Below are 24,285 nucleotides of genomic sequence, written 5' to 3' on the forward strand. Positions count from 1 at the left end.
GCTTATCATTTCTTGTTGTAATACAACAAAGGATGCTTTTGCTATGTTTTCCTTACACCAAAAGCCTGTACGACATGTTTTATGATGGTCAAGGATTCTGCACCACAGACCATCTATTTGTTCTAAATGAACCTACATTTTGGATGTTGGGTAGCGTTTGAAGTAGCATGGCTGCTTCTTGTGGTTTCATTCTAGAGTGGACAACGCCCCACTATGAGTTGGATATGACTTCTATAAAATAGTTAATGGAAAATTGCCAGTGGTATATGTCCATTTATTCCACCTGAATCACTTGTCTTCAGGAAGGGTTTAAGGACTTGATACCAGAATGTGGTGCGCATAATACTGATGACAAGGGCTGCCCTTCACATTCTGCAGTCCGATCGAAAATATGTGTTGACAAATACAGACCAGTGACTGGCGAGCTATATGTGAAGTTGTTGTAACAGTAGTGGCCAGATTGTCACTTACGAGATTACTCATACGATGCCAATGAGTGGAATGAATCTTGCTATTGAACAGTGGAAGCAAGAGGTGTCACCATCACAGTCGCCATCAGAAAACATCACTTTCTTCTTTTGCATCTATAAATGTAAACGATATTCTAGAAAGTGTTGAAGATAAACTAGAATATGTATTACATTCGTATATTTTCACTGTGTGTGAGCGTGTGTGCACACGCGTGTCTGCACGTGTTCAAATGGTTCAAATGGCTCTAAGCACTGTGGGTCTTAACATCTGAGGTCATCAGTCCCCTAGACTTAGAACTACTTAAACCTAACTAACCTAAGGACAACACACATCCACGCCCGAGGCAGGATTCGAACCTGCGACCGTATCAGCAGCGCTGTTCCGGCCTGAAGCGCCTAGAACGGCTCGGTCACGGCAGCCGGCTCTGCACGTGTTATTACCATTATTATGATGATATTGAGACACATGTGGATTTTTTTTAATGTTTTGTGCACACACGTGCTCAAAAAGTCTCTCCGCAGCGCCGTATGATTGTTAGCCGCGCGTGCCGTATGCCGCAGTGAATATACCGAAATGAAACTCAGTGAAATACAAGTTATTAATTTATCTAATACTCATTTTTACTTACAAATTTTCACATTAAATGTTGAAAGTGTACCCCCTGTTGTTGAATACACAATTCAATTCGTCTAATCATGTTTCCAAACACAAGCTGTAACATTTCTTCTGTAACAGAAGCAGTGAAAGTGGATATTGCAGTTTTCAGTTCATCGATGGATTTTGGACGGATTTTATAGACAATTGCTTTCGCTGCACCCGAGAAGAAAAGTCACATGGTGTTAGGTCAGGCGATCGTGGAGGCCAAAGACCCTGTGAAATTACGCGATCAGCAAAAACATCAGCAAGAAGTGACATTGAAACGCGAGCTGTATGGGCGGTTGCACCATCTTGTTGAAAATGACCGTTCAGTATTTCACTTAACACAAGTTGTCCTATGAATGGGTACAGAATATCACTGCAGAATCAAACTGTGATTATTGTTTCGTTGAAAAATATGGGACCCACAATCCGACGTCTAGAAATTGCAATCCAAACTCCTATTTTCGCAGAATGAATTGGTTCCTCTTGAATACACAACAGATTTGCAGTACTACACATACGAGAATTTTGCGGGTTCATGTACCCGGATAAATAAAACCATGCCTCATCAGTGAAAAACGTTTCATTAAGAATATCCCTTCCATTTTGTTGAACCAAATTTTTGAACCATCGACAGTAATGCAGTCTCTTGCCATGATCAGTATTTTTCAGTTCTTGCACGACTGTCACTTTGTATGGGAAAAGTTCTAATTTTTTCCTTACAGCTGTGTGGGCCGTTCCGATTTCCTGGGCGAATTTTCTTACTGACTTGTTCGGACTCATGGGCATTTTATCGGAAATACCGAGTAGTATATAATACTCAGACAAAACGCTAGGACGACCACTTCTCGGTGCATCTGTCACTGAACCCGTACTTCGAAATTTGATAATCGAATCTCGCACAGTATTGCAATGTGGGAGTGTTGTCTCCAGGAAAACTGAATTAAATGTTTGACGAACTGAAACTGTGAATTTACCGCCAGCTTTGAACACTTCAATGGTTAGCATTTTATCAGTGACAAAAAAGAAACAAACGAACAAAGGAACTAAACTTAAACGTTCACGTCAACACATAACGACACACACCAACGATACTACTGAAGCTGAATGAGATAAACGAAACAGTGGAATGTTGGGAGAGTCCACTTGAAGGGAAGTAACACAGGCAGGCGAACAATCATGTGGTACGCGCGGCTAACAATAATTACGGCACTGCGGAGAGACTTTTTGAACACCCCGTATAAAAGCTGAAATGATGTATACATCATAGACATGATAATGGCCCAGACATGGACATAATTTTTTTATAACATTTAATGATGAGGCAGAGGTGGAAAGAGAGAGAGATAGAAAATTTACAGAGTTATATAAATCAGAGAGATGATTATGAGGCGGACGTGAAAATATTTTGTGCATTCATTTGACATGAACTTCAGAGACGAGACATTACAATAGCTACAGAAGTGTGACGTTATGCAGTTTGTGTGTCTAAACCAAAGAGATGATGATGAGGCACACGCGAAAATATTTTGTGCACAAATGTGACACGAACTTTAGTGACCGCCTGGAAAATCGAATGCGGCTTTCTGGCCATGCTGACCTTATGCTTTATGTTAGAAGACAGACTGAAGAAAGGCAAACCTACATTCTTAGCATCTGTAGATATGGAGAAAAATTTTAACAATGCTGACTGGAATACAGTCTTTGAAATTCTGAAGGTAGCAGAGATGAAACAAGGGGAGCGAAAGGCTATATAAACTTGTACAGGAAGCAGACTGCAGTTACAACAGCCGCAGGAATGAAAGAGAAGTGAGGGAGTGACACAGAGTTGCAGACTATCCCCGTGTTTTCCAGTGTGTGCACTGAGTAAGCTCTAAAGGAAACCAATGAAAAATCTGTAAAGCAAATCGATGTTCAGGGAGAAAAAATCAAAAGTTTGCAGTTTGCCGATGACATTGTAATTCCGCCAGAGACAGCAAAGGACTCAGAAGAGCAGTTGAATGCAGTGGATAATGTCCTCAAATGAGATTGTAAGACGAGCATCAATAAAAATAAAACAAGGATGATGGCTTGTCGCCGGATTAAATCAGGTAGTGCTGAGGGAATTAGATTAGGATATGAGACAGTAAAAGTAGTGGATGAGATTTGCTTTTTGGGCAGCAAAATAACTGACGACGGCCAATGTAGGGAACATGTAAAGTGCAGACTGGCAATAACGAGAAAAGCATTTCTGAAGAAGAGAAATTTATTAACATATGATGTAAGTTAAAGTGTTAGGAAATCTTTTCAAAAGGTGTCTGTCTGAAGCGTAGCTTGTATGAAAGTGAAACATGGTTGACAGGCATTTCAGACGAGCTGGGAACTTAAGTGATTGAAAGATGGTGCTATAGAAGAATGCTACAGTTTATATGGGTAGATCGAATAGCAAATGAGGATGGACTGAATGGAATTGGCGAAAAAGAAATTTATGGCACAATTTGACTGCAAGAAGGAATCGTTTGATGAGAGACATCCTGAGTATCAGCGAACTGTCAGTTTGGTAATGGAAATGTGGGAGTAAGAATTGTAAAAGGAGAAAATGGTTCAAATGGCTCTGAGCACTATGGGACTCAACTGCTGAGGTCATTAGTCCCCTAGAACTTAGAACTAGTTAAACCTAACTAACCTAAAGACATCACAAACATCCATGCCCGAGGCAGGATTCGAACCTGCGACCGTAGCGGTCCTGCGGTTCCAGACTGCAGCGCCTTTAACCGCACGGCCACTTCGGCCGGCTGTAAAAGGAGACCAAGGCTTGAGTACAGTAAGCATGTTGTAATGGATTTAGGTTGCAGTGGTTATCCAGAGATGAAGAGGCTTTCATAGGATAGATTGTCATGGAGAGCTGGATCAAACCGGTCCTCAGACTGAAGACCACACAAACAACACTTTGATCTGTGATCTGAAGACGGCCGCTTCACGGAAATGTTGGTCTGCGAATAAATACACGTTACAGCTGCTTTTGATAGTTCCATGACGCTGTTCCTTGAACAGATAACGGGTTGCGAGGTGCCGGGGCTAGCAGTGTATTTAACACTAAATTCTTCTAGAATCTTCATATGGAAATGATGCTCTAAGCCCCCCCTTTTCTACCTCCGACTTTTGCTGTTGCACATGGATAAGAAGAAACGCGAACTGACTGTAATCGACCCTGCAAGTGGAGTAGAAAAAAGTTTGGCGCCTACAATAATTTAATTTGATAGAAATTAATTAGATAAAGGGAAGTTCATTAACGTAGTGAGAAATGAAAGGGTTGCTCTACCGATTAACAGAATGAAAGTTCTGTCCAAAATAACAATTTGATTTATTATGACTAAACTCAAAATACACTCCTGGAAATTGAAATAAGAACACCGTGAATTCATTGTCCCAGGAAGGGGAAACTTTATTGACACATTCCTGGGGTCAGATACATCACATGATCACACTGACAGAACCACAGGCACATAGACACAGGCAACAGAGCATGCACAATGTCGGCACTAGTGCAGTGTATATCCACCTTTCGCAGCAATGCAGGCTGCTATTCTCCCATGGAGACGATCGTAGAGATGCTGGATGTAGTCCTGTGGAACGGCTTGCCATGCCATTTCCATCTGGCGCCTCAGTTGGACCAGCGTTCGTGCTGGACGTGCAGACCGCGTGAGACGACGCTTCATCCAGTCCCAAACATGCTCAATGGAGGACAGATCCGGAGACCTTGCTGGCCAGGGTAGTTGACTTTCACCTTCTAGAGCACGTTGGGTGGCACGGGATACATGCGGACGTGCATTGTCCTGTTGGAACAGCAAGTTCCCTTGCCGGTCTAGGAATGGTAGAACGATGGGTTCGATGACGGTTTGGATGTACCGTGCACTATTCAGTGTCCCCTCGACGATCACCAGTGGTGTACGGCCAGTGTAGGAGATCGCTCCCCACACCATGATGCCGGGTGTTGGCCCCGTGTGCCTCGGTCGTATGCAGTCCTGATTGTGGCGCTCACCTGCACGGCGCCAAACACGCATACGACCATCATTGGCACCAAGGCAGAAGCGACTCTCATCGCTGAAGACGACACGTCTCCATTCGTTCCTCCATTCACGCCTGTCGCGACACCACTGGAGGCGGGCTGCACGATGTTGGGGCGTGAGCGGAAGACGGCCTAACGGTGTGCGGGACCGTAGCCCAGCTTCATGGAGACGGTTGCGAATGGTCCTCGCCGATACCCCAGGAGCAACAGTGTCCCTAATTTGCTGGGAAGTGGCGGTGCGGTCCCCTACGGCACTGCGTAGGATCCTACGGTCTTGGCGTGCATCCGTGCGTCGCTGCGGTCCGGTCCCAGGTCGACGGGCACGTGCACCTTCCGCCGACCACTGGCGACAACATCGATGTACTGTGGAGACCTCACGCCCCACGTGTTGAGCAATTCGGCGGTACGTCCACCCGGCCTCCCGCATGCCCACTATGCGCCCTCGCTCAAAGTCCGTCAACTGCACATACGGTTCACGTCCACGCTGTCGCGGCATGCTACCAGTGTTAAAGACTGCGATGGAGCTCCGTATGCCACGGCAAACTGGCTGACACTGACGGCGGCGGTGCACAAATGCTGCGCAGCTAGCGCCATTTGACGGCCAACACCGCGGTTCCTGGTGTGTCCGCTATGCCGTGCGTGTGATCATTGCTTGTACAGCCCTCTCGCAGTGTCCGGAGCAAGTATGGTGGGTCTGACACACCGGTGTCAATGTGTTCTTTTTTCCATTTCCAGGAGTGTAGTAAACAAAACACATGAAACATTTACAATACATCAAACCTGGATACTCAAATAAATGCTGTGAAGGTGAGGTTGTCCATAAACTAGATTGTGACATTTATGACCAAGTGGTATGTGGAGCCAATTCCTTGCAACTCAAATCTTAAGAGAAACACCCAGCCAACCCAACATTAATTGCTGCTACAGTAGTGAGAACTCGGGCAATGAACATCCAAGACAGAACCACGTACGAGAAGACGGGAACAGGCGCGCTCTGCTGAGCTCTGATTAATACAGAGCAAATTCCCTAATCTGCCGCTGCTGCGGACATACATACCAAGCTGTCTTCTTAACTGCAAGGACACGATCTGGCGTACTGGAAGCGATGGCTGGTTGCTTCAACGTCCCGTCGTGGTGATGATAATATCGCGAGTATAGCCCGAAACTAATTGTCCTGGTCTGGTTGTTCCAGACTAAAGACTTCCTATCAATATAAATGCGCCTCTGAGGGAGGCGAAGAAGGCTCACCACACAATCACTGATGGTACAGTGATTGATTTTAACAAGCGAAGTCACACAGTAACTCCGATACAGTAAACTTTAGCCAGAACTGCTCAAGGCGGTCAACATAGGCCGCTTGTACGCAGAACGCTCAATTGCCAACTGTACTCGGAAAGTTATGTTGAAGTCGAAACTTCAGCAACTTCGTCAAACAGTACAATTAAATGAAAGTATATTAGACAGCCAACGGAAGGCAGACTGTCCAGAGCAGCGAGAGCTCAGTCTTGTAACCTACCCCAACCGAAAGGTGAGAGCCGACTACCTCAAGAGCACCTGTACAAACCGAACAGCGAACATTCCCGCCCCCACAACCATGGCCGTGGTTAAACGTTCCAATCAGCAACTCGAAAACCGGCGGAAAATTCCATTCTATTGCCAAAGCACTACCATTCCACCAATGGAGATACTTGGCGCCAATTTCTGCGCCGATTTTGCTACGTCACGGAGCTATCCGCTGAGCAAGCCAATCACAGTTATGATTTTGCAGAAAAACGCGGGAATTTGCCCGCCAAGACTGCCTGAGAACACAAGTCATTCCCACGCCTCGCTCGTAGCCCGCCAGAAAGTGTTTTCACTAAGTTTCTGCGAAGTAACGGAATCTCTAGCCCAGCCACTCCTTCAGGCCCCTGTGGGCGTGTCGCTCCCGCTCTTATGACAATGTCGGCGTCTGGAATGCATCTACTCGACTCCCTCACACCAGTCGGCTTAACCCTTTCAAGTTCAGCAGAACCCGCCTGTCACCGGACCACTCGGGTGACGAGAGACGCTGCGTGGGAAGTCCGCGTGTGAAGGAATTTTCGCTTTTCACTGCATGCAATTAGAGAGGAATTTCGGATTACTCAGAGCAAGATAGAAATATGAGAGGGGGCTCATGCCACCTCTCACGGTTACAAGAGTGATTCCCAAACTGTGCGCAAAAGCGACCAATATTAGACATCTATAACAGATGCAGAGAAGATGAATAAAAATCTATCGACTTATATGTGCTACTCGTTGTAATGGATGTGCAAATTATCGTGGAATAGTAAATGGGGATACCTGTATTCAATTTTGATTCTGAGGTTTCAGCCGTTATGTAGCAAACAAGCACACCCATTCCATTAATTCTATTAGTTTTAAATTTGTTCAGTTACTTGTTTGCGAATTTAAAATACACAGCAACATAACCCCTATAAACTGCACGCTTTGACCAACGGCGCCGCGGAAAAATTCTGGTACATTAAAGGAGCTGGGAATCTGAAACGTTTTGGAAAGCGTTGTGTTATAATGAATCCCAAGTCAAAAGAAAAGAAAACTAACAATTACCACCACTTTTAATATGAAAGTCTCTCCGATGAAAGGAAAGAAAGGCAATTTATTGAAAGATCGCCAGTACACACAAAAACATCTGCAATTAACGAGAAATAACCACGACGCTTTAGTTAATGTGATATGTGTTGCGAAGTATTGTGATTCCGCGGTCCAGTTTTCTTTTAAAGCATAGTTGTGCATGGCACGTTTCGTTGCAGTGGAGGAGCGGTTGCCGTTTGCATGACCTGACTGAAGGTAAGGAGTGAGGAGCGAGCGACTCCTGCCGACACGTGGCGTCCGGTCGGCTTATCTGCGCATCCAACAGCTGCGCCGCCCGCCCTCCGAGGCAACAACAGGTGGCGTAACGGTCGCCAGCTGCACGGGGTGTTCACCTGTATAAAGACCGTTTTACACACGCGACTTTCTGGTCAAAATGAACTGCTCGTTGTGGGCGTGCATCACGTGCTTGCGTGTAAATCCGCCGCCAACCAACTAGCGAGTGGGAAGTGATGCAAATGATCAGTTGACTGTTCGGAGTGTGGAGCGCTAAGATCTAAAGTTGCCAGCACGGCAGCTCAGCGTGTTCGACCAGAGCGTTAGCTGCGTTCTGCAATAAAAATCTGCGTGAATGGATCATCGATGAACCTGAACGGGTGTCATGGGACGTGTGCCCCGAACAAATGCAGCGAACAATAAAACAATAACGAACAAAATGAGATTGTAAAAAAAGAAAAAGAAGTATGCTACAGAGCGCGCATGCACAGAAAGAGGAGGCGGTGGCGGCGTCGGAAGTTACATTAATGGACTTTGTACGTGTGTGTCCTCTTAATCTTTATTTTGTTATTTACTTCGTTTCGCGGCAACACTGCAAAGGCTGTACGACGACCTGGTATTTTTCCTATTTTATAGTCTCTCACAAGACAGCCTAAATATGTTAACACTATGCATAAATAAGAACGTAAATAAATAAACGTTTATTAATAAAACTGTTCGGACACTGAAAACGACATATATATTCAACGAGAAAAATAATTTTCTACGTTTTTGTCACTGATCAAGAAATAAAATAACAAGGATAGAACATTAGGGCGCTATTTACTGCCTTAAAAATATTGGCATGTTTATAGGTTTATTTTTCTCAAGCAGATAAATTCTTTCAGTCCTCAGATGTATGGAGAATTTACCACACGACCTGCGACAAGAACATACACTCTGAATTTTGTTTCGGTTGTTAGTAAACTGTACAACGGATCACGGATTTATACTGAAGGGAAGTGTGTGTGTGTGTGTGTGTGTGTGTGTGGAGGGGGGACTAAAGGTCGTGAGGGGTGAACAAGGCGTTGTGCTTGGATAGCTCAGTCGGTAGGGCATCTACCCGCCAAAACCAAAGGTCCCAGCTTCGAGTCGCGTTCCGGCACAAGATTTCAATCTACCTAGAAGTTTTAAGTCAGCGCACACTACACTGCAGAGTATAAATTTATACTAACCATCTTATTATTCGACAAAGCGAACCGTGGACCTGTCCCTAACGTAATTTGGTCACGTGACTAGCTACAGATACATTCCAGTTGAAAGTAGCGTGCTATGGTGAAAGGTGGCTACACTGAGTCACAGCGCCAGAGATTGCGTCAAAGAGTATGATTCCGCCGCCTCCACTGGGCAGTAGTAGTTCTGAGGTTGCTGTGGGCAGTGCTTGTTGAGAGGATGTCGATAGCAGTACTAGTTGAGGGCATGTCGTGTGCGGTTGTTCTGTTGGGCGAGACAGGGGATGTTGCGATAATCACAGTGTATTTTTCGTCAATATATATGAAGGTAACAAAAAAATTTTTTATTTCATATTTCCTAAATAACAATGCCTCTTGGCCACAGGTTCAGTCAACAAAGCATCTGGCTTGTGTTCACGTATTAGACTGTAATTATGGTTTCTATATGCAATTATAGTATTTCTGTTTTTTTAATTACTTCATTGTAAATGGCGTTTAAAATATCTTGTCGTATCGAGGAAGAACGTGCCAGATGTGTACGTTGAATCACACTTCCACACACAGAACAGTTACACTTGTGCTTTGTTGTTTCGTAGCTTTTATAGTTGCTGGGGACTTAATTAATTAATTGTGTTAACGGAAATTTCCCTTCATTCTTTGTTGTTATTCTATGCAGTCAGATTGCGTACTAATACTACTCAGGGCCAACTGGTTACGAGACTTCGCAATCGGACACACACATACAGCTACTAAAATTATTTGCATTTTATTTAATTAAGCCCCCATGCACGTGGCGACCGCTGCTTCGGATCGTCCCTTGGAATTCTTTTGATAGTAAAAATAGCAGACAGTAGTATTGTTGTAGTAATTTGTAGTTTAGTAATTTTAGTCTATATTGTATGTATAGATTTTGTAATTGAACATTTGTAGTTGTCTTGTCATTCTTCTGACGGTATTTTTGTGGAATTTAATATTTGATGAGTCATATACGGGGATTGACAATTTTGTGCAATTGTGAAGGTTTTAATTGTTCATTAGGCGTGTTTGTCGGGAAGCATTTCGTGTGAATGGTATTGTTGGTGATAAAGTGTATATTGTGTGTAATTTTTCTTGTAGTGACGAGTTTTGTATGTTTTGTAAATGATTACGTGATCGATGAAAAAGGCAAAAATGATGGATAGTCAGAATGACGAGGTTGTTAACATGGCGAACTCGCCAACACAGGAGAGCAGTATGATGAATAGTGAAGTAGAAAACAATTTAATAAGTCGGGAAAATAGTCCGGAACCAGTTCAAAATTTTTCACAATCAAAAATTTTCAGAACATGAGATTAACGACAGAAGATTCTGGAATAGTATCGAACACAGATGGTTTTACTGCTATGACGAAGGAAGTTAGTTTTACGGGAAATGTTAGGGGCGAAAAGAATTTCGAACCAGTTAATATGGAGCAGTTGATGAGTGCAATATTAAATTTGGGAACACGGTTAGACTCACAAATACGAACAATTAAAACTGAGATGGGAACAATGGAAAAAAGGTTAGACTCACTGGGATCACAGGTAGGATCTAAATTAAAAACGGAGATGGGAACTTTGGCAACACGGTCAGAATCTGATAAGGGAACAATGGAAACACGATTAGACTCAAGAATAGGGACATGTTTTAAAAACATGAAAGATGAATTAAAGAAAGAAATTAGAGAAGAAGTACAACCGATTCTGAATTCTCACAATAATAGATTAATTTCAATAGAAATTAGACAAAAGGAACAGGATAGAGAACAGGAAGAAAGAGATCGTGTGATAGTACAAAAATTCTCAGAGTTAAATTTACAACGGGCACGATAAGGAAGAAATATTTGAAAGAATCGAGGAATCCGTACCAAATGACAGAATAAATAACCTAACACAACAGTATGAACAGTTAACTACTAAATGTGTCAATACTGAAACCCGAGTCGCGACACTTACGGAAGACGTAAATAAACAGAAAGAACAAATAGGTGACTTATCGGAAAGAGTTGAGGAGATTTCAGATAAATTGACAAATCTTAGTTTAAGTGGGGACAGAAATTCAGATGATACAGCTCCATTGCCATTTTCAGAAACAGAAGAGTACCATAATATAAATAAACATGTAGAAAATCAGAGAAAATTTAACGAACGCGTTAAAAGGGAATTTGAGGCGTTACGAAAGCAAGTTAAACAAATTGAAAGTGAAATCGTAGGTAAAGACAGTAGAAGAAATTTGGAATCAGCGATAGCAGCGGGTTTTGAAGAAAATATTTTATTTCATTTACGAGATGCAACAAGAGAGCGCCAGGCGCGCGAACTTGACAATAATCGACATTCGGACTGGGACAGACGCGGTAGGTCTTTGTCGCCACAAGGCGAAAGCTTATGAGTATAAACACTTTTTAACTGTTCGGAAATTGAAGATCTTTCGCAATTCTAAGAATGACATACATCAATGTTCATGGTTAGATCAATTTATGTACGCACTTCCACCAAATTGGCCACTAAGTCACAAACTGGAATTTATGTGTGGATATTTAGAAAACGAACCGGCGACGAGCATGCGCGCACTTATTAGAGATTGTAATAATTTAAATGATTTTTATCACGCATTTCTATCGGCGTATTGGATAGAGTCAAACATAGTCTTATTATGCAGCGTAATTTTAAACAGTCTGAGTTCCGCACGCCAGCAGAATGACATGATTCGAAAGAATCAGTTCCTTTCCAACCCCTATAGCCCGACTGAATTAATTCGCATTTGCTTAACTAAGCTGCCACAATCGATAAGGCAAATTGCTTTAGCCGGAGGATGTAAAGACGACATTGAGACTTTTGAGACTTTGCTACAAGAACTTGAGTATAACAACGACGACGGGACCTTTTGTAATTTTTTCAGTAACAGTAATCACAATAGAGTTTCAGAGAAAAGGGATAGTGATCGGAAACGGTAATCGGTATCATCAAGACAGAAATTATTCACACAATAATAGAAATTCTTACTACAAGAATAACCAGGGTAGTAGATATAACAATAATTTCAGAAGTAACAGTCGAAATTACACAAGAAGTAGTCATGCAGATAGACAGGAAAATAGAAATTTTAATAACAAACACAACCAAGAATTTACATGTAACAGACAGGAGGGACCTAATTGTCATCCTCCGCGTGACAGAAATTCATAGAGACAAGTGCAAATCGTTGAAATTGATCCGCGAAATGACGCGAATAATCAAAGACGTGACGCAAACAATCGACAATGACTTATAGCTTCGGCTTCTGACAGCAATATAGACGGTTCAGAAAGTAATGACACTACGACTTTACACTACGTACGCCTGGAAGACATGAGAGACATTTTGCTAGACGAAAAGGAAAATAATGTAGACGCATTTTTACATCGTGTTATTGAAGTATGTGTGGGTAAGAATAAGTTCACTGTGGTTTTAGATTCTGGGAGCCCATTGAATGTTATTAGTGAATTAGTTTTTCGTATATGTGTAAGAACTATAGCTTGTCCTGTGTTACCTGTTTCTAAAACTACAATTCGAGGAGCTATTTCTGGAAAAAGTGTGGAAGTCAAACAACAGACCAACTTAAATTTCATTTGTCAAATATATGAATTTTCTGCTAATTTTATTATTGTTCCATTACTCAGTACACAAATTATATTAGATACGGAGTTTCTTAACACACATAAGGCAATTTTAAACTTTAAGGAAGGAAGGGTGAACTTGACTGTTGCCGGAATGCCAAGATGTTTGAAATTTTTCAGTGTTTAACGAAATCTGAATCAGACCCAAAATGTTTAAGGTTTCTTACTTCTGATGTTGTCGCTGAGCATTATGACGACAATGTGTTCATTCATGACAACGACAATAGATACAGAGACGCGATGGATGATATAATTAATAGTGAAGAATTAATTAATGAAAAGGTTAACAAAGCTGAAGTGCCAGATAACGTTGCAAGAGAAGAACTGCACCAAATTTTGACTTCACATGCTACAGTATTTAGTCATCATCACACAGGAACTATACAAGGCTTACAATATTTATTTAAAGTAAAAGAACACAAACCATTTCGAGGAAAAACGTACGCTTATAGAGACAAGGTTAAGAGTGAACTTCAATGCATGTTAGATCAAGGCATTATTGAGCCAGCAGTCAGTCCTTATACCAGCCCATTACACGTCGTTCTTAAAAAGGATGGGTCAATTCGTTTGGTTCTGGATTCCAGACAGATAAATAATATCATCATTCCTGAATCTGACCGTCCACAAAATTTAGATGAACTTCTTCAACATTTCCATGGAATTAAAGTTTTATCCACAATTGATATGCGCAAGTTTTTGGCAAATAGAACTCCACCCTGATTGTAGAAAATACACTGCCTTTTTAGCCTTGGGTAATTGTTATCAATTTCGGAAATTACCGTTTGGACTTCTATATCTTCTGCAGCATTCATTCGTAGTTTAAACGAAATTTTACCTGTTTACCTTCGTGACAATATTACTTCATATGTTGACGATATTCTTAATGCTAAACGTTCTTGGAGTGAGCATAACAAAATTTTGGATTCATTATTACGTATTTTTGCAAGAGTTGGCATTACAGTGAACTTAGAAAAATCTGAATTTGGTCGTTCTCAGGTGAAATTTCTTGATCATATTATTTCTACAGAAGGTATTCTTCCTGATCCAGAGAAACTAGACGCTATTCGTAATTATGCTGTTCCTACTATAAAACGTGATGTTCGTAGTTTCCTTGGTGTTTGTAATTTTCTTAGACGCTTTGTTAGATTGGACAATTTGGCCACACCTCGTTTATGTGAACTATCTGGAAAGAATTCTAATTGGTGTTGGGATGAGGAAGCTCAATCAGAATTTGAACGACTTCGTGATGCTTTAGTTGCTGCTCCACTTCTTTCACATCCGGATTTATCTAAAGATTTTTGTTTGGCGACGGACTCATCATACAAAGGCCTAGGTGCACACTTATTTCAAGAGATAGAAGAAAACGGCGTTGTAGTATAGAAAACTATTGGATTTGGAAGACGTGTTCTCTCTAAATCAGAAAAGAATTATTAGATTACGGAACTTGAAGCCTTGGCTGTTGTTTGGGCTTTCACAAAATTTCGCATATTTTTGTATGGCAGACATACTAAGGTTTACACCGATCATCGAGCTCTGGAATTTCTTATGTTAACAAAATTAACACATGGAAGATTGTCACGATGGGCGCTGTATCTACAGGAATTTGATTTTAGTATTGTTTACATACAGGGTTCTTCAAATATTATTGCTGATGCTTTATCACATGCACCTATGGGTTTGAAACAAAGTGCTGAGGAGGACTGCAAAGAAAACAATTATTGTTTGATGTATATTCAAGGTGTTGCGTTTGAAAATTTTATTTCGTCTTCGCTCCAGGACATCGCTAAGGAGCAAAACAAGGATCCAATCTGGAAGGACATTAAGGAGAAGTGGAGGAGAAAGGAAAGCGTAGCGATTAGACAGTATTATTAAGTTCGCAATGATATTCTTTTTAAACGAAAGTCGGTCGACAACTCTGTTTGGTTAGTTGGGTTAATAAATTGATTTGGTATACACATTTCAGTTATGCACACTTTGATCCCAGAAAACGCTTTCATAAATGACGAGAAAAGTGTTACTTCAGTAATATGGAAAAACGTATTCGATCTGTTCTTGCCAAATGCAAATTATGTCAAAAGGCTAAGCCGCCAACTATTTCTCACAGAGCACCGTTGTTTCCTATTATTTCAGCGAAATTAAAGAAGATGGCTGCAGTCGATTTGTTCGGTCCAGTGGTACGTTCTACTAATGGTTTTGCGTACATTTTGGTAGCAGTGGAATTGACATAAAAATATGTGTGTTTTACACCTTTACCCAAAGCAACAGCTCGTTCAGTATCTAATGCTTTCATCAAACATTTTCTTAAAGAAGTTGGTCATGTTGATAAGGTTATATCAGATAATGGATCACAGTTTCGCTCTAAAATTTGGCTTCATACTCTACGGCGTCGTAAGATTAAACCACTTTTCATTTCACTTTTTCACCCTCAATGAAACACTTTAGAGAGATGGATGAAGGAAATCAAAAAATTGTGTCGACTTTATTGTCATCAGAATCACAGAACGTGGGATCAGTATCTTCATATTTTTCAAAACATTCTGAATGAACTCCCTAATGATTCAACTTCTTTACCGCCTATATTGATATTAAAAAAATAAAGCACCGACAAATCGCATTTCTGAAATCGTTCCTTTTCCGCCTTCAGGGAAGCTGCGGCATTCTGAAGTTGTCAACCTAGCTCTACAAAGTATTGCATCTGCGGCTGTTAAAAGAGAGGAATCAGCTAAACGTCCTGGTCGTTTAAAAACCTTGTCAGTTGGTCAAAAGGTGTTAATTAAGTCTCACCGTTTGTCTCACAAAGGAAAAGGCTTGTCGCAAATTTTTCTGCTTTATAACGGTCCATAAAGAGTCCGCAAAATTATTCATGATTACACTGTCGAAGTAGAAACTCTTACATCTCGGCGCTCTAAGGGAATACATCACATATCGAACGTGAAAATTTTTGTGGAATGACATACTTTTGAGAAACTAACAGTTATACGTAAACACGCAGAGAATACAAGGATACCGCGCCGTGTTCTGGCGGCGGCACATACTCAAAGCAACAGTCAAGTCTGCGCGCTGCACAAGGCAGTCGTTGACCGCAAACAATTACTTCCTACGTCACGCGTACCTACAGCTGATCGAGCGCTCAGTGCGAATGCACTGACAGCCGTAAACAAATACACAGTCTAATTTCTCTGATTAGATTCAGTATAAAGTTATAGTGACTTGATAAATTATGTTATTAACGTTCAGTATGTTTCAGGATACGGTTGTATAAAATATTTAAGAACTTCAGGTAAATTCTGTGTGTGTCCGACGTTAAGAGGAATTTCTTTCGAGAAAATTTCAGGAAGAATGTGATTTCGAAGAAGAAAGTAATAAACTAATAAGGTAACTATTAATTGAGTTTATTTTTCAGGTAACATATTTCCATTTAGGTACGTACTTTAGACGTAATTTGCTGCTCGCGATTACGTGATTTATACTTTGTGTTAACTGATTTTGACAATGATTGATTAATGAACAGGGTTGTTACTTATGTATATTATGCATCGCATGGCTGCACTGCTTTTTCACTGATGTCATATTTTTTATTATTGGCCTGCTGTGCATATTTATTTAAATTATAATTGTCACCTGATTAGCTGTGCTGATATGGTTATGTATGTAGGTTATACTTTGTGATTCATCTGCTTGCTTGCATATTAAGATTACATATGAAAATTTATTTGCTTATGCTGATATGATGCTAATGACCTGTTTATTATCTGAGATATATATTTGCTGCTTTGCGTATGGATTGCATATTTACACATTTCTGTTTTGTTGTCATAACTACTCTTTAATTTGGTATATAGAAATGCTGATGTACGATGTACGAACATGGAGTTTAGGTCACACAATGGTATTAATTATAGATTGTTCGCTTGGCAGAGCCTCGTTGTAGGGATTGTGCTAAATCCATTTGTTAACATACTGTTCTCTACTGGTATATTTACTCGCTATTGCGTGTTTTGCTTGCGCTCTGTGCCTTATATTTTAAGATAAGAAAATGAGCTGCTATAATTCGACGAACGACATTGGTACAAGAAACTTCATTGAAGTCACATGAGCTGGAGGTTTTATGGAAGCTGTATAAATTTATGCTAATAGGAAGGAAGCTAACGACATGACATACCAACACTAGGTTTAGACCATTGACAGTTATTACACTGCATTCTTCGTGAGCAATTGATATAGCAAGTGACACTTGACACAAGAAACACTCCACGTGTTTGCTTCTGTTTTGCCATGATTCTTGAAGTGGTGTACACACTGTGAAATATTACGATCATTCACACTCCGTACTCGTACTTACTTACTGAAAGTTATTCAAACTAAAGGCTGTTAGAGGTCATGTATGCATTTATTTTATTTAATGATGGAGAAGGTAACCAAAATGTATTTTATAATTCATAATGAGTAGAAGATTTGAGTCAGATGGATTGCACAGAGGTTATGTGTGGACATTGTGTCTTCGGATTGTCTGGGATGATGAACTGAAATCTGCACTAGGATTTTATCTGTACTTGTTCGAGGAGACTGACTAGAGGAAAGAGTTGTTATGGAAGTGAAATGATATTGGCGATAAGGTTTATATGTATCGATGTATTGAAGAGGTATTGTTGAGGTATTGAGATTGTGTGAAGTTGATGATTATTGAAGTTTTGGTGGACAAGAGGTAAGGTAAATGATATTGATGATGAGGTTTATATGTATCGACGTAAGAGGTATTATTGAAGTATTAAGATTATGTGATGCTGATGATTATTGGAGTTTTGGTGGATAAGAGGTAAAGCAAGTGAGGAGCATACTTTTTTTGTTGGTTAATATGGAACAAGGAGGATGAAGACAGCAGACTAGAACACTCAAGTGGTAGGGAGATTGTCTACACACACATTTTGTTAAATCAACATGCAGTATATACTTTTTTTTTTTTTTTTTTTTTTTTGGAGAGAGGAAGTATTTGCATTTCTTGGCACACTGACAGTTGTTCAGCAACTATACATTTGATTTGGCTTGGCAAACATTGGTCTTGACTTGATGACTATGACATTGACTAACTATTATTGACTGTTATACACTGCTGACACTACTACTTGATACGCATGTTGAACATCAAATTTTTGAGAGAATTGCATTTACACAGTTAACACTATTCAATTAGAAAGATGAGTGAGTGTGTTTTGTGTGTTTTCCTTTCGTAATCCCAAATAATTGGTGCCGACCTACATCCTAAATATTATTTTACTTTGTTGTGGCTTGCACTGACACTCATAAATATTATAGGTTTACTGATATTTGTGTATTTGTAATAGTTATTGTAATTTGTATGTTTAGTGTAAGGGCATTGATAATAATTTTGTAAAAGCAATTGTGTGTGCATTCTAACTGTTGTTCTTGCTTCCACCTATTATCATTGATGGGTACCACTTGGAACTGTTTAATTTCCTCTGATAAACTCTGATGAACTGTCTGATTAGTGATAGTGAATACTATGGGCTGTTACCTGCACTTGTTCAACATGGTGGGTGCCACTTGGAAATGTTTAATTTCTGCTGATAAAGTCTGATGAACTGTCTGATTAGTGATAGTGAATATTATGGACTGTTACCTGCACTTAATCAACATGATGAGTGCCACTTGGAAATGTTTAATTTCTGCTGATAAAGTCTGATGAACTGTCTGATTAGTGATAGTGAATATTATGGACTGTTTCCTGCACTTGTTCAACATTGCCGGGTGCCACTGATGGAACTGCTTCTACTGAAATGATGTCACTTGTTGGTGTCTGCACCTGTTCAACATTGCGGGGTGCCACTGATGGAACTGTTTCTACTGAAATGATGTCACTTGTTGGTGTCTGCACCTGTTCAACATTGCTGGATGCCACTGATGGAACTGCTGCTACTGAGATAATGTCACTTGTTGCTGTCTGCACCTGTTCAACATTGCTGGGTGCTACTGTTGGAACTGCCAACTACTCTGAGGAGTGCTGCTTGTTTATTGAACTATTGAAAAGAATTTATGTGAATATTTGTATAAACTGATTTTTTGTGTATTTACTCTTTATGAAATGTTATGAGACTCTTACCTACACCTATTCGTCATTGCTGGTGCCATTGATTGAATGATACTTGTGTAAACTATTATGTAAAATCACATGTACGCAAGCATTTGTATTCCTTACTGTATTTTATATATTAGGTTATTGAAGGGTCAGTGCAAAGCCAAAATTTATTTAGTTATGTGATATTTACTTGTTAATATTATCTTTTATTTTTGTCTGTATTTTTTTGGACGGTTTTGGTGGTACTTTCACCACCAATGCTGGCAAAAATATCATCAAATTGTAGACCGTGGAGGAGGGGCATATGAAAGGTGGCTACACTGAGTCACAGCGCCAGAGATTGCGTCAAAGAGTATGATTCCGCCGCCTCCACTGGGCAGTAGTAGTTCTGAGGTTGCTGTGGGCTGTGCTTGTTGAGAGGATGTCGATAGCAGTACTAGTTGAGGGCATGTCGTGTGCAGTTGTTCTGTTGGGCGAGACAGCAGATGTTGTTCGATTGGGGATGTTGCAATAATCACAGTGTATTTTTCGTCAGTGTATATGAAGGTAACAAAAAAATTTTTTATTTCAAATTTCCTAAATAACAATGCCTCTTGGTCACAGGTTCAGTCAACAAAGCATCTGGCTTGTGTTCATGTATTAGACTGTAATCCTGGTTTCTATATGCAATTATAGTATTTCTGTTTTTTTTTAAATTACTTCATTGTAAATGGCGTTTAAAATATCTTGTCGTATCGAGGAAGAACCGTGCCAGATGTGTACGTTGAATCACACTTCCACACACAGAACAGTTACACTTGTGCTTTGTTGTTTCGTAGCTTTTATAGTTGCTGGGGACTTAATTAATTAATTGTGTTAACGGAAATTTCCTTTCATTCTTTGTTGTTATTCTATGCAGTCATATTGCGTACTAATACTACTCAGGGCCTTCCGGTTACGAGACTTCGCAACCGGACACACACATACAGCTACTAGAATTATTTGCATTTTATTTAATTAAGCCCCCATGCAATGGTCCTCGCAATTCGAGCACGGAAAGCGATCTTCTAAAACGCATTCGAGGGCAACCGCGACGGCTTGTTGTCAACGTCATTAAATTTACTGATGGTGAGAAGTATCAGCGCTGACCAGGAAATTTGACGGAACGTGCAAACCAAATGTTAAAAGCTGAGTCAGTCTTTGGCGTGCAAATTACGGCGAGGAGGAGACGATGCCAAGAGGAACGCGATTCAAGTAGCTACCAGGAAGTAGTAGGAGTAAAGTACACTCAATAAATGTCCCACTGATAATGTGGATTAATGTGTTATTAGCTAACAGCAAACATCTGATTTCTCAAAGAATGCTGGACGCTGTGGCCGAGCGGTTCTATGCGCTTCAGTCCGGAACCACACGGCAGCTACATTCGCAGGTTCGAATCCTGCCTCGGGCATGGATGTGTATGATGTCCTTAGGTTAGTTAGGTTTAAGTAGTTCAAAGTTTAGGGCACTGATGACCTCAGAAGTTAAGTCCCATAGTGCTTAAACCATTTGAACCTCAAAGCATTGAACTTCCACGTTTTAAATTTCTTCAAGCATCTGCCTGCTTTACAAATGAGTCAAGGTGTTAAATATTTGACATAAAGTATGTAATCGAGTATATTTTGGAAAAAATTGAAATTATGTTCAAAGTTTTTTGAAAGTCGCTAAGTGCTGTCACTCAAATATTGGATGAGTACAGTCTGTTTATTTGTGTACTGTCACTTACTCTGCCGTAAGACGACTGTAATACTTGTTTTAAAGTGTTATATTTGCAACACGATTATACCTCTTATTGAGCAGATTATGGCAGAATTTTAAATTTTTAAATTCGGTCAATGATTACGTGAAATATTGAAAACCAAATTTTTATTGCCCCTGGAAACTGTGAGATAGGCAACCTGCAACTGAAACTTGTTTCTGAGGTAGTCGCTTGTTGTTAGTGATATAGACTCCTGCGATATTATGAACAATACAGAGAAATACCAACAGCACTGGGCTTCTCTTCTAGGCTAGCTTGGAAAGTCTGACAAAATTTGATCTGGTTATACAATTTCGTTGTAAATGTGGCAGGAATAAACGAGTCATCATGTGCCAATGAGATGACATACTTTCATTCGTTACCTGTTTACGAAAAAAATAAGTGTTAGAATTAAAGCTGTAGCAGTTTTTTTTCAGATGAAACGTGGAATCATACATATCACTGAAAATAATTGATGTGAGGTGTTGGTGTGCGAGAAGAGTTGTCGAACAAAAGTGCTGGCGATGTCTAGTGGTTATGCTTTGCAAGATCTCGGCATATCGATCATAGGGGCACCGACATCGGGGGATTCCGCAGATGGTCGATGTTTTAAAATCATTACTCACACCTGCGCAGTAGAGATGGGTAGTTCGCGAACGAACGGGTGCAAAGGAACGGTTCACCAAGATGAACGAAAGGACCGAGGAACGAATTCCAAGGAACAATCGGTTCATCGTTCACTTCGGTCGCGGCGGGCTACTTATAGTTCCCTGGAACAAGGAACGATCGGTTCATAGTTCACTTCGGTCGCGGCGGTCACTTCGGCAGCTCTCGTTCCAGCCTCGGTCGCGTGCTCGTCTCGGTCTCGGTCACCCTCGGCCGCACTCGTCGTTCTTCGCATGACCACCTGTCTCAGTTCCACTGCCGACAGCTCCTAGTTAGTTCAGTATCCAGTTGTTCGTTCAGTTCACTGCGCTCGCCCACTTTACAAGTGTTTCAAACTGTTCTTGCACTTGGTTCTGGCTATTCAGCGAGCACGACCGGTAATAAAAAAGTATTTTATAGTTATGTAAATTTTATAAAAATTACGTTGTATCTAATAGGTACGTCTTTTCAGGTAACAAAAGGGTATATCTGCTCACTTCATTATAACGATGAACAGCAGAAGACATACTTATAACAAGGCAAGTTTGTTTTGTTATTCATATGTTTTTTGGTTTCATCGACTTGATTTAGCAACTAACTTTCAATAATTTGCTTAATTTTTAGTGTAAGAAAATTTATATAAAACGATTTTCGTGTATCTTTCATATACAAACCATTGCGTTTAGGAAGGATCTGATTATTTTTAAGTTTGGTTGTTTCCAATTTGCATTACCAGCTAGTCTGGGTTTTTTGAAAAAAAAAAAGTGGGTTGTGGGTCATTTTGGCTCAGTAGGAAAAGCGGTGCCTCTCCATTTGAAAAGACGTAGATTGCCATAAAATCCTATTTACGTATTATCTCAAAAACATTTGTTCACAAGGAGCTTCCAAACCAAAAACTTTATTACTGCGAACTTCATTATTATTATTATTATTATTATTGCTGCATTAACTTTAATAATGCAACATAAAAACCTAATTTTTACTAACCGTGTGACGCAAGTACGATGAGAAAACCAAATTTTATTTTATGCTTCCATAAAGTCTCTACTTCGCCTACGAACTCAAGAGACAACGAGAAGTATATATAGGGTGTAAACGATTATTGTTTACCACGTAGCATAGCTACGTAGTGGAAGTCGAAACGAAGAATTTTATACAAGACACTTGTGGTCTATTAAGTTGGGAGACAGCCACCAACAGGTTTACAAGACTACATGAGCTATAGCCCATGCGCGTCACTTGAGATTTTCATGTTCTCTTCTCCAGCTCTCTACACATCGTCATCGATTGTTTCGCAATTGTTGCTTGCATTAGCTTGTTTTTTCTTCACTGCCTAATTATTACATGTTTGTCTGTTTGTTGTATCTGCTCGTAACGGGCAACACATCGTCGGTAATTGGCAAGCAATCTGTACTCGGGGCCGGTTTTCCGTGTGCCACCCTGTATTATTTCCCTGCGATCAGCCACACAACGCTACAGTTGGCTAAACGAGAGGATCTGCAGAATCACAGAAATTACTTCTAAAAGCGTGTAAGAATTCTGTAATGAATAAAAACTCTATACTCCAGGGGGGAGGCAAGTGCCCCTCTTGGTGCCCTCCATCCTTCAGTCACCTACACTACTAGTTTTCAGTTTTTTATAAGAACCATATACCAAGCACAAATGAACGGTGAACGAGTAAAAATGAACGGTTCCCAAAAAAGAACGATCAGCAGTGAACTAGTTCCCAAAGATGAACGAGTTTGCCCATCTCTAGTGCGCAGTATTACGTCAGTACGACGGATCTAACCGTCCGAACGTACGGACTTCGGACGACAGTAGGTGGGTTGGTTGGTTTGGTTGTTTGGGAAGGAGACCAGACAGCGTGGTCATCGGTCTCATCGGATTAGGGAAGGATGGGGAAGGAAATCGGCCGTGCCCTTTCAGAGGAACCATCCCGGCATTTGCCTGGAGTGATTTAGGGAAATCACGGAAAACCTAAATCTGGATGGCCGGACGCGGGATTGAACCGTCATCCTCCCGAATGCGAGTCCAGTGTGGACAATCGGTGGGATTGCGTTTTGTTTTGGTCGGTTCGGCCAACGTTGCCACACCCAAAAATGGATTGTGAGAAACTTTTATGTTTAGTGCAAGAAAGGAGAAGTTTCTACCAGCCTGACGATGATAATGATAATAACACGGATATGTCCGAAATTACTGCTTTATCAGAAACCACAAGTTTCAAATAAACTAAAAGTTTAATAGGTCTAATAATTTATTGATCTTTACCTTATATAAAGTTATGCATTACTAGCCATTTCAGATGCATGATTGTACTCAGTACAATGAACCAACCTCGACTTAACGACCGAGAGCAGCGACGTTTACATAGAGTTATCAGTACTAACAGACAAGCAACACTGTGTGAAATAACCGCAGAAGTCAATGTGGGACGTACAACGAACGTATCCATTAGGACAGTACGGTGAAATTTGGCGTTAACGGGCTATGACAGCAAGTGACCGATGCGAATGCCTTTGCTAACAGCACGACATCGCCTGCACCACGTCTCCTGCCCTCGTGACCACATTAGTTTTACTCTAGACGAATGGAAAAGATCAGATGAGACCCGATTTCAGTTGTTAAGAGCTGATGGTACGATTCGAGTGTGGCGCAGACTCCACGAAGCTGTGGATGCATGTTGTCACAAGCTTGTTGTGGTTCCATAATGGTTGGACTGTATTTCCATGGAATGAAGTGGGTCCTCTGGTCCAACTGAACCTCTTGGAGACCATTTGCAGCCATTTATGGGCTTCATATTCACAAAAAACGATGAAATTTTTATGGATGACAATGCGTCATGTCAATGGGTCGCAATTGTTCGCAATTGATTTGAAGAACATCCGGTACAATTCGAGCGTATGA

Source organism: Schistocerca serialis, chromosome 1, assembly GCF_023864345.2.
Source record: "Schistocerca serialis cubense isolate TAMUIC-IGC-003099 chromosome 1, iqSchSeri2.2, whole genome shotgun sequence".
In the NCBI taxonomy this organism is placed as follows: Eukaryota; Metazoa; Arthropoda; class Insecta; order Orthoptera; family Acrididae; genus Schistocerca; species Schistocerca serialis.